Here is a 13160-nt window from a genome sequence, read left to right on the forward strand (position 1 = left end):
AAGCTCATAGTCTAAAGTAGAGACAGAAAAGTTATTGAATTTTCATTTTATAGAAGAGCAATTTGAGTCAAAGAGAAGGTAAATTACTTCTGCCATGCCCTCTCCCTCCAAACCGCTACCAAATTGATCCATGTACTTATCCTATCTCTCTATGACTACTGAATCAGCTTCCTTGCTGATATCCCTGCTATCTCTCACCTCTCCAGTTCATACTTTTATGGTATTTTTTAAGAGCTTATTATGAGTCAAACACTACTTTATGCTCTGAGGTAGATAAAAAATAATCAGGTTGGACACAGTCCTTGTCCTGCATAAGGCTCACAGTCTAAGTTGGATGGAGAAGGATTTAATTCCCATTTAAAAGATGAGGAAACTGAGGTATAGAGAAGTTGAGTAATTTATTCAAGATCGCAGCATTGTTTAGTGGAAAGAGCCTGGGCTTGGGAGTTGGAGGTCACAGATTCTAATCCCAGCTCTGCCACTTGTCAGCTGTGTGACTTTGGGTAAGTCACTTCACTTCTCTGTGCCTTAGTTATCTCATCCGTAAAATGGGGATTAATACTGTGAGCCCCACATGGGACAACCTGATTACTTTGCATCTACCCCAGTGCTTAACACAGTGCTTGGCATATAGTAAGCACTTAACAAATACCAGCATTATTATTATTATCACACAGCAGGCAGATTCCTTTGATCTCAATAGGAATGGGTAACCACTGGAGGTTTCCAAGGAGGGGGGAGACCAGCAAAGAGGCTGGTATAGTAATAAAGGGAGGATACATCAAGTGCCTGGCCGGTATGGTGACTGTTTGGGTGACGAATAAGTCAGAGTGCATCCAGTGAGTATTGTGGAAGAAAAATGGACAGGATTTGGAAAGAGACTAAATATTGGACTTGAAAGAAAGAGAGGAATCAATGATAAAGAAAAGGTTAAGGGTTTCAGAGACAAGCAGAATGGCTATTTGAAATTGGAATTTGAAGACCTTAGGCCCCGCTTTCCCTCCTACTCCCTAAGCATTTATTCATAGGATCTAAAAGGCCTGTACAACACGATCTGTTAAAATGTTCTGCATCAATCAATCAATGGTATTTATTGAGCACTTACTATATGCAGAGCACTTAACTAAGTGCTTGGGAGAGTGCAGTACAATTGAATTGTTATACGTGATCCCTAATCTCAAAGATTTTACAGTCTAGACAGACATTAAAATAAATTACACATAGGAAAAGCAACAGAGTATGAGATATGTACAGAAGTTTTGTGAGGTGTAGGTACGGTGAGTTTCAAAGTGCTAACGGGTATAGATGTTTCCTTCTCCTGGAAGCATTATCTAACCTGGGCTTCACTGACAATATCCTCTCTTGATTCTCCTCCTATCTCTTTGGGTTCTCATTCTCAGTCTCTTTAACAGGCTCCTCCTCTGCCTCCCATCCCCTAACTGTGGAAGTCTCCCAAGGCTCCTTTCTCGGTCCCCTTGCATTTCCCATCTACCCCCTCTCTCTTGGAAAACTTATTCTCTCCCATGGCTTCAAGTACCAATTCTATACAGATGATTCTCTTTCTTGCCAAATTGTACTTTCTAAGAGCTTAGTACAGTGCTCTGCCCACAATAAGTGCTCAATAAATATGATTTAATGAATGAATGATTCCCAAATCTACATCTCTAACTTTTCTGGTCTTTCTCTTTCTCTGCAGTCTCATTTTGCTTTCCAGCTTCAAGACAACCCTACTTGAATGTCCCACTGACACCTCACATTTAACACATCCAAAACATGTCTCCATGCAAACCCCATCCTCCCTATGACATACCCATCACTGTAGAAAGCACCTCCATCCTTCCTGTCTCACAAGCCTATGACCTGGACATTATCCTCTTCTCATCTCTCTTATTCAACCCACATATTCAAACTATCACCAAATCCTTTTGGTTCTATCTTCGTACCATTATTATTATTATTTTTATCATTATTATCCTGGGAAGAAGTATGGACTAATGTCAAGAGCACAGATTTGGGAGTCAGAAGAGCTGGGCTCTAATCCCAGTTTTGTCAACCTGTACAACCTGTAGATTGATTGATTGGGATGGTATTTGTTCAGCAGTTATGATGTGGATGCATCCCTTCCCAGGTAAGCTTGGAGTTTGGTCTCTTCAACACCCTGGATGGCTTAGACATGATTTAGATTCAGTTCTGAATTCTCATGTGCTGGCTTCAATGTCAGTTATAACTAATTATACCAAGGGGTGGATGATTGGAGACCTGGGACAGTAGCAGAACAATTTGCATATGGAGAAATCAGTCAGGGTACATGATCAGGAAGGTTGAAATCTGAAAGTGCCAAGCATCCTTCCATGCTGGTCAGAAGCAGTGCCTGTGTTAGCAGGAACCTGGGAGGGAATCACAAAGACTCTAAGGGAAGGGGAAGAGGGATCAAGGATCTTTATGAGAAGCACATTAGGCTCAGGGGCTTGGGTGGACTTCCCTATGATATCATTACGTTTCACTGTGTGCCCATCTTGGCAAATGTAGTTTTTTCCCACTTCAGGGTGGGCAAGTGTATGAAGCCAGCCCTGGGCAGTAAAATGAATCAAGTAAGGCCATCTAGAGAAGCGCAGCAGAGCTGGGGTTGTCCCTAGAGACTCTCAGTTCCAGTGCTTCTTTAGTTTTGAAGGGTCTTCATAAACATTCATTTTCAAATATTATTTTGTAAAAGTAGAAAAACTTTTTAAGAGCTTAAACTCTCCAACTTCTGATCTTCATTATTAAGTGGGAAAACTCTGCATCTATCATGCCTATTTCCCAATAAGGACAGCCTTCTGGAAAACTCCTAGGGCAATGCCTTCTTCATGTGTATATAGTGAACACTTTATCCTCCATTAAAAGGATAATCTCATGTTTTCCCCAAGCCAAATAAGACATTTCTCATCCATGTCCACATTTCACTTGTGCTGTTGAATTTTTCTTCCCATTTAATCTACAAATATTGTAGGCAGGGGATATGGACAGACCAGAAGAACTAGACAATTAAATCTATCTGATCACAACTGCTCATATGCACAGCAGTGCTACTTATAATTATTTTTCCTATTTCACTCAGAAGAGAGCTAGAAAATACAATTCAAATTGAGACCTCTCTCATATTGTACAGAATGCTGAGGAGAAAAAGCCCAAACCATTTATTTGTACTGATGGGCAGTGCTCTGCAAACAGTTAGCGCCCAATAAATACCATTGATTAATTGATAGATTAAATTAGAGATTTGGTGAAATTTGAAGAAAATGAAGTGCCTGAATATAGGTCCATTTCCATTTCTCAGAGCTTCCTGACCACAGCACAGAGGGAATACATTTTCAAGGTCCAGACTCATTACAGGGAAGGAGGAAATCCTGAAAAGATGGTAATAATGTTAATATATTCTCCTTACACCTTTTACTATTGAAGATGAGACCTTAGAAAATCCTAGAAAACCAGGGAAGATGCTTGACCCAATTATAGCAGTCGGAGCTATGAAAAATGGCAAAGCACTTATACCAAATGACTTACTCTTTTGAGTATCCACAAGCCTGAAGAAAACATGCTGAGAAACCACAAAGGCAACAATAAATACAACAGCACTGCAAAAGGCAGTTTGATGTGTGCAAAAAAATCGATGCACATTGGTCTTTTTAGCCACATACATAACCAGAGGTTAGCTCTGTCCTTGAGGTCAGCAATGTCTTTGAATGCAGAATACAACTAAGTACAACATGATCAATCACTCAGGGGTATTTAGCCCTTACTATGTGCAGAACGCTGTACTAAGCACTAAGGAAATTAGGAGAGTTGGTAGAAGCTATCATTTCTCTCATAGGAGTTTACAGATACTTGTTTTAAAAAAAATTACCGATAAGGAAAATATTCGAGTTCAGGATACTTACATAATTGCTGTGGGGCTGGAAGTCATTGAAGTCAGAAGATGCAGAAGTCATTGGCAGTCAGGTTTACCAGGATTGTGATATTCTTTTCAACTTATTTACAGTGGAAAGTGAAGGAACGAAGTAAGACGATTTGAAAGGAAATGAAAACAAAAAAAAGACCCAAAAAAAAATAGTTAATTGTGCATTCCAAGCGCTTAGTACAGTGCTCTGCACATAGTAAGCACTCAATAAATACTATTGAATGAATGAATTTGCCCAGAATAGGATAGAAATGGTGTCGCTTAATGGAAAAAACATGGGCCTGGGTGTCAGAAGACATGGATTCTAATGTCAAAGGTACTGGTCTCCTCGTACTTATCTGTAATTTCTTTAATTATACTAATATTTGTCTACCTCACTCTAAACTATAAGCTAGTTGTGGGCAGGGAATGTGTTTATTATGGTATTGTATTCTACCAAATGCTTAGTACACAGTGCTCTGCACACACTAATTGCTCAGTAAATACGATTGAGTGATTAAATGAATATGGTTTTCTTCTATGCCTACCAATATTCTGGTGGATAGAAAATTTCTCGGGTGAACTCTGTAAGGCAGTACACTTGAAATAAACATAGCCAAGAGTAAAAGTCTTGGTTCTCTCTGCTGAGATATTCCAACTCATGCTACCAACTCTGTTATTTATATTGCTATATCGTACTCTCCCAATTGTTTAGTACAATGCTATGCTCAATAGATATGATTGATCATTCTATGTCTAACCTGGTTATCTTTTACCTACCCTAGTGTTTAGAACATTATGTGGCACATAGGAAACCCTTAAAAATACCATAATTATTATCATTATTATCTTGGGAAGAGGTGTGGCCTAATGACAAGAGCATGGACCTGGGAGTCAGAGGACCTGAACTGTAATCCCAGTTTTGCCAGTTGACTGCTGTGTGACCATGGGCAGATCATTTGTTCCTTAGTTTCTTCAACTGTGAAGTAGGAATTCAAAACCTATTCTTTTCCCTACTTAGACTCTGAGTCCCTTGTGGGAAAAGGGTTGTGGCAACATGATTGACTTGCATCCGCCCAAGCACTCAGAACAGTGGTTGACATATAGTAAATGTGAAAAAATACCATAATTAAATTAAATTAAGTAAATATCTCCAACCAGTGGCCAACACCTCCTGGCTATGGGCTTTCAGGAACTTGGGGACAGTGGCAGCCTGTCATTAAAGAGGAGGGGCTGTAACAGCCAGGGATCAAAGAGACTGCCCACAGCAGGGGCTGGCTTGGGGGAGGTGAGAGTTAGTCAAAATCAATATGTGTCCAATAATGATAATTGTGGTATTTGTTAAGCACTTACTATGTGCCAAGCACTGTACTAAGCACTGGGGTGGATATAAGCAAATCGAGTTGGATACAGTACCTGTCCCAGGTGGGGCTTACAGTCTCCATCCCCATTTTACAGATGAGATAACTGAGGCACAGAGAAGTGAAGTGACTTGCCCAAGGTCACACAGCAGACAAGTTATGGTGCCGGGATTAGAATCCATGAGCTTCTGACTCCCAGGCCTGTGCTGTATCCACTAAGCTATGCTGCTTCTCAATCAATAGTCAATAAATGAAACCACACACAGAATATGTGCAAATACTAAGGTCTACTGTATTACAAATTTCATACATCTATTATTCTAGTTACAAGTTCTTAATCATAATAAACATCATTTCTCTACATCTCTGAAAAATGGAATTAATATTCACATATGAACTGGAAATGTTAAATTGTTAATAGCCTCTGGAGTTTGCTTTTTGTAATGCATACTATCAACAATTCCATCATAATTTAGGCATAGTAAAACATAATAATTCACACTCATAAGTATGAAACTCTAATTGTTGTCTGGGTCTTACTCTTCAGCCTATTTTTGATATTTTTTAGATAAGAAAAAGTTTACCAGCAACATGAGTACAAAACTATATTTAGGTCAGTTAAAAATTGTCATAGGTGTTGCTGTGGCAATAATAATAATGTTGGTATTTGTTAAGTACTTACTATGTGCTGAGCACTGTTCTAAGCGCTGGGGTATATACAGAGTAATCAGGTTGTCCCACGTGAGGCTCACAGTCTTAATCCCCATTTTACAGATGAGGCAACTGAGACACTGAGAAATTAAGTGACTTGCCCACAGTCACACAGCTGACAGGTGGGCGGAGCCGAGATTGGAATGATTAGCCACCACATGAAACACATGAAATTCTTTAAAAAATATTTTTTAAGTGTCTGAACTAGATGTCTCATGTGCTAAGTATTTTTACAAATAATTTGATGTTCCATGTAGAATTTCAGGGCAAGAAATATTTGTGGTCAGAATATTCTTCTAGGAGTCTCCTTTACTGGCTCTCTGACTTTTCAAATTTGTTTCTGAGCAGAATGATCTTGTTTGTCACATAAACTTGAGCAAGTCACTTCATTCATTCATTCATTCATTCATTCATTCATTCATTCATTCATTCATTCAATAGTATTTATTGAGCGCTTACTATGTGCAGAGCACTGTACTAAGCGCTTGGGATGAACAAGTCGGCAACAGATAGAGACAGTCCCTGCCGTTTGACGGGCTTACAGTCTAATCGGGGGAGACGGACAGACAAGAACAATGGCAATAAATAGAGTCAAGGGGAAGAACATCTCGTAAAAACAATGGCAACTAAATAGAATCGAGGCAATGTACAATTCATTAACAAAATAAATAGGGTAACGAAAATATATACAGTTGAGCGGACGAGTACAGTGCTGTGGGGATGGGAAGGGAGAGGTGGAAGAGCAGAGGGAAAAGGGGAAAATGAGGGTTAATCTGCGGAGAGGTAAAGGGGGGATGGCAGAGGGAGTAGAGGGGGAAGAGGAGCTCAGTCTGGGAACGCCTCTTGGAGGAGATGATTTTTAAGTAGGGTTTTGAAGAGGGAAAGAGAATCAGTTTGGCGGAGGTGAGGAGGGAGGGCGTTCCAGGACTGCGGGAGGACGTGACCCAGGGGTCGAGGCGGGATAGGCGAGACCGAGGGACGGTGAGGAGGTGGGCGGCAGAGGAGCGGAGCGTGCGGGGTGGGCGGTAGAAAGAGAGAAGGGAGGAGAGGTAGGAAGGGGCAAGGTGATGGAGAGCCTTGAAGCCTAGAGTGAGGAGTTTTTGTTTGGAGCGGAGGTCGATAGGCAACCACTGGAGGTGTTTAAGAAGGGAAGTGACCTGCCCAGATCGTTTCTGCAGGAAGATGAGCCGGGCAGCGGAGTGAAGAATAGACCGGAGCGGGGCGAGAGAGGAGGAAGGGAGGTCAGAGAGAAGGCTGACACAGTAGTCTAGCCGGACTATAACGAGAGCCCGTAACAGTAAGGTAGCCGTTTGGGTGGAGAGGAAAGGGCGGATCTTGGCGATATTGTAGAGGTGAAACCAGCAGGTCTTGGTAACGGATAGGATGTGTGGGGTGAACGAGAGGGACGAGTCAAGGATGACACCGAGATTGCGCTTTTCTGGGCCTCAGTTACCTCATCTGTAAAATGGAGATTAAGACTATGAGCCCTAAGTGGGACAGGTACTGTGTCCCATCTGATTTGCTTGTACCCACCCAAGCACTTAGTCCAGTGTCTGGCACATAATAAGTGCTTAACAAATACTACAGTTATTATTATTATTATAAACCAAAGAAAAGTGTACTGAAACAGCTTAAAGGGAAAATCCAAATGTGATACAAATTATTCAGATAGATCTTTCTGCGGGCCAGTGGATGCCTAGAGACAATTTTGATTCTAAATCCCATTCAAGCAGAGAGAGCTGAAATGAACTGACCTGGACTAACCTACAAGTGGGCAAATACTAGTGTCTCAGAAGGAGGTCCTCCACAGTCATGTCATTTTGACTCAGTGTATGGAGTATGGCTGTATGGATGAAGCACTGTTGATGCAGAACTAAGATGACCAAAGTTCTTGATGTACCAGAGAGCTCAAGTCATGTGTATATTGTTTCAATCAATCATACTTATGGATCACCTACTTTGTGCAGACCATTGTACCTAGTGCTTGGAGAGTACAATATAATAGAGTTGATAGACATGTTCCCTGCCCACAGTGAGCTTACAGTGTAGAGAGGGATTCAGATTGATTCAGAAAATTAAATTATGGATATATACATAAATGCTTTGGGGATGAGGAGGGATGAATAAAGGATGAAAATCTAAGTGCAAAGGTGACACAGAAAAGAGAGGAAGAAGAGGAAATGAGGATTTAGTTGGGGAAGTACTAAAGGAGGAGATGTTCTTTTAATAAGTCTTTGAAGGGGGGAAAAGTGATGGTAGGAAAGGGCATTCCAGGCCAGAGGTAGGATGTGAACAAAAGATTGGCAGTGACATAGGTGAGATCAAGGTACAGTGAGCAAGTTGACATTAGAGGAGCAAAGTGTGTAGGCTGGGTTTTAGTGGGGAAAAAAGGGTGGTAAAGTGAGAGTGGGCAAGATGGTTGAGTGCTTAAAAGCCTATGGCAAGGGCTTTGTGTTTGAAGCAGAGGTAGATGGGCAGCTGCTGGAGGGTCTTGAGGAATGGAGAAAAATGGCCTGAACGTTTTTGTAGAAAAATGATCCTGGAAGCAGATAATGGTGATAGTGGAGTGGGGATAGACAGGAAGCAAGGAAAGCAGCAAGGAGGCTGATGCAAAAATCAAGGCAAGATAGGATAAGTGCTTGAAGTAATGTGGTAGCAGTTTGGATGGAGAGGAAAAGGTGGATTTTAGTGATGATAATGTTGGTAAGCGCTGGGGTAGATACAGGGGAATGAGGTTGTCCCACGTGAGGCTCACAGTCTTCATCCCCATTTTACAGATGAGGGAACTGAGGCACAGAGAAGTTAAGTGACTTTCCCACAGTTACACAGCTGACAAGTGGCAGAGTTGGGATGTTATGAAGGTTGTACTGACAGGATTTGGTAACAGATTGAATATGTATGTTCAGTGACAGTGATGAGTTGAGGATAACTCCAAGTTTACAGGCTTGTGAAACAGGGAAGATGGTGGTGCTGATCACAATATTGGGAGTCATGGGAAGGACAAGATCTGGATGAGAAGATAAAGAATTCTGTTCTGGAAATGTCAAATTTAAGGTGTTGGTGGGACATCCTATTAGAAATGTCCTGAATGTGGGAGGAAATGTGAGACTAGCAGAGTAGAGACACTACCCTTTTTCATATCCAGTCCTAGATTCTTCAGTGTGTGTCCAAATGAGTGCATTTTGGCACCTCATTTTGGAGGATGCAATTTAAATTGGTTATGGCATCCAGAAGATGAAATCAGTGTTGAGCCTATCCTGCCCACTTGAGTCTCCATATTAAGATCCTCTCTTCTTTCCCCTCTGCCCTAGACAATTCAACTGCCTCAGTTGATAATCCAGTGCCCCCACCCTAACAATCCCAGGAATGCCATCTGTGGTGGTGGGGCAGTACTACTGGGAGATTTGTATGGTTTCAGAATGGTAAGGTAATGACTTTTCCCGGCATACCCTTCACCCCTTGATTTTACCTTCACTCCGTGCCTTTCCCCACTCCTCCCAACTCTTACAAATCTTGGTAAATCAGAATCCTTACCTTCCTTCACTTTTTCCCAACTTCCATGGATGAAGTTTGGTAGATATAGTTTTTCTCTTAATGATTTATCATGGAACTTTTCATTAGCAAATGGTAAAAGAACAAATAAAGAAAACCCAAAAAAGTAAACCCTTTTTACTACCATTTACACTTTGAGACTCTCATTGAGAACAGAAAGCTGGAGAAAAATCTGTTTTTTTCATTTCTATCATTATCATTATTATATACTATTATTTAAATTACTGCTCTCATTAAATTATTTTTTTAAACTTTAAATATATGCCAAACACCATACTGAGTGCTCGAATAGATGCAAGATAATCAGGTTGCACATAATCCCTGTCCCACATGGGGCATCCAGTCTAAGTAGGAGGAGAGGATCTAGACTACGCTTGTCTCTAGACTACAAGTTGGTGTAGGCAGGGTACTTTTCTATCCAATCCATTCATTGTACTCTTCTAAGTGCCTAGTTCAGCGCTCTTCACACAAGCAAGTATTCAATAAATACCATTGATAAATACTGAGAAACTATTCTGAGAGAAACAGTGTATTTGATACAATTACCTCTCTTCTCTCTTTCTAATACCCACCCTGCACACTCCGCTCCTCTGCTGCTCATCTCCTCACTGTCCCCCGTTCATGCCTATCCTGCCATCGACCTCTGGCCCACGTCCTACCACTGTCCTGGAATGCCTTTCCTCCTCAGCTCTGCCAAACTAAATCTTTTCCCCTCTTCAAAGTCCTACTGAGAGCTCACCTCCCCCAAGAGGCCTTCCCAGACTGAGCTACCCCTTTTCCTTCTGTTCCCTCTACTCCCTCTCTGTTCCTCCTCTGCCCTCTGCTCCCTCCCCCTTCCCCCCTTCACCTCCCCTCAGCTAAGCCTCCTTTCCTTTTGCTCCTCCCCTTCTCCCTTCCCCTCCCCTCAGCACTGTGCTCATTTGTATATATTTTTATGACCCTATTTAATTTGTTAATGAGGAGTACATCCCCTTGATTCTATTTTTTGTGATTGTTGTCTGGTTTTTGTCCATCTGTCTCCCCCGATTAGACTGTGAGCCTGTCATTGGGCAGGGATTGTCTCTGTCTGTTGCCAAATTGTACATCCCAAGAGCTTAGTACAGTGCTCTGCACATAGTAAGTGCTCAATAAATACTATTGAATGAATGAATGAATTTAGGTGAACAGGTTGAAAATCAAGTTCTCTTTGTTCAGTAGGACTGTTATTTCAAAAGTTATATTTGATTCTGTTGACCAAAAAAAGGCTAAAAAAGTAATGGCACACCAAACCAAAAGGAGAGCAAGATCTGTTTGTGAAAATGCTTTCAAAGTTGTGGCTTTTCCCCTCTGTGGTCCTATACATGGAAACAATTTATAGCTTGCCCAGAATCAGTAAAAATATGCCCACATCATCAGCAATTAAACACTATAGGGTATTTCAATCAAAAAATCAAATAATAAACATTAAAATATCTAAAAGTCACACTAATGAAGATCATCCAGCCAACTACTTTGGTCATACAATGATTGTGGCTCCCTCTAATTTATTATTGAATGCTAACGGCCTTCCCTGACTAAGCCCTCCTTTCCTCTTCTCTCACCGGCTTCTGTGTCACTCTGCCTTGCTGCCTTTATTCATACCCGCCTCCCACCTGGACAGCACTCATTTACATATCTGTAATTTATATTAATGTCTGTCTCCCTTTCTAGACTGTAAGCACATTGTGGGCACATTGTATTACATTTTACTCTCCCAAGTGCTTAATATAGTGCTCTGCACAAGGCAAATGATAAATACCTTTAACTGACTGACTGACTGACAAGTGATCTAACCAGTTGAAAAATAACCCAGAATATCTCCCCCAAACAAGAGTCTTCATAGGGCAAATTAAACAATCAAGATTTGAATCTTTATGTAACTGTTTCTTCATTTCCCCCTCCCTTCTTCTTCACCTTGACTCGCTCCCTTTGCTCTTCTCCCCTTCTCCCCACCCCACATCACCTATGTTTATATGTATATATCTATAATTCTTATTTATGTTGATACCTGTTTACTTGTTTTGATGTCTGTATCCCCCCATCTAGACAGTAAGTCTGGTGTGAGCAGGGATTGTCTCTTTTTTTATTGCTGAATTGTACCTTTCAAGTGCTTAGTACAGAGCTCAGCACACAGTAAGCACTTGATAAATGTGATTGAATGAATGAAAGAAAGAATGAACTGTTGCTCTGAAGAATACTGTACATACAAAAGGTTTGGAGAATCATGTTTTCTTATTTACTGGTCCAATCCCTACAATTAAAAGACAAATGGTGATAACTGATAGCTAATTGAAGTGCTGTGATTAAAATAGTGTTTAGGATATTTGCATAAACTCTTTACAAATGACTAATGAGTGTGTACCTGCATATTTTTTATCATTAGACCTGAATTCCAATTCCCGTTCCACCACATACTTGCTCTGTGACTTTGGTCAAGTCACTTAACCTTTCTGTGCCTCAGTTCCCTCACCTGAAAAATGTGGATTCAATACCTGTGCTCCCTCCTAACTTAGAATGTGAGCCTCATGTGGGACCTAATTATCTTTTATCTACCCCAGTGCTTAGTACATGCTTGCCACATTTATTATTGGTAGGTATACATTAATCAGGTCATACATATTCCCTGCCCCACAAGTGAGCACAGTCTAAGTCGGAGGGATCATGTCAAAGAAAATAATCCTTTAAAAATATACATTAAAATATACATAAATGCCTGCTTCTAATGATTTTAGTTTATCATACAATTAGACCTCAGTAATCCTCATTACAGTATTGTGACATAGGTGGTGGGTAGGAATTGTCTAAATGAGTGGCACAAAGTTGACATTCAGAATTACAACACTCATCTATACCATCATTGGGTGTAGAATTAAAATGTCCTGTTGTCCAGGCAGTCTCTTACAAAGGATGACTGGGTTCATATTAGATTATAGTGTAGAAGGGAAGAAAAAGAGCCAATTGCAAAGAATGCAATATTATTACTAGGTTGTGAGCCTAAGGAAGAGGGAAGAGATATTTCTGGCAGTGATGAAAAATGGAGAGAACAGTCAAAGGAAGTTAATTTTACTTTTGAAGAGATAATCAGTTTTCTGAGATAGGGAGTAGGCAGTTGATATTGGCTCTGTTTGCTTAGGTAAAAATCATATTCTTTTCTTTAAATGGTGGAATTTCTTCATTGTACCTGCTTCGCTCAAACCAAGAGGGGATTAGCAAACAACACATTCTGTTACAATATTTTAGGATTCGGCTGAATTAACTGGTCTTGATTATGTGGAGTTTAGTCTTTGTGATGTTCTGAGGACTCCTGGTTAACTTGGAGGTTACCTGATTGACAGCTGCTTCCTTAAGGTCAAGTGCCTCAGTACTGTTGCCTTTAACATTACAGATGGTTTGACTGACAGTAAGAAATGCGACAGGGCAGGAGCTGGAAATGTCCCAAATAGTCTATTATTAAAGCAGATTTACTGACATGCTGGCATGAGGGTATGGGGTGTGAGGAGGGAACTAGTGGTATGTGGCTTCAGAAATAGTTGGACTTTCTGCCTGGCACCTAGGATTATATTTGCCCACTGCAAATTCTAGTCATTAAAAAAATATTCCAA

The sequence above is a fragment of the Ornithorhynchus anatinus genome, chromosome 3 (assembly GCF_004115215.2).
Source record: "Ornithorhynchus anatinus isolate Pmale09 chromosome 3, mOrnAna1.pri.v4, whole genome shotgun sequence".
Lineage (NCBI taxonomy): Eukaryota > Metazoa > Chordata > Mammalia > Monotremata > Ornithorhynchidae > Ornithorhynchus > Ornithorhynchus anatinus.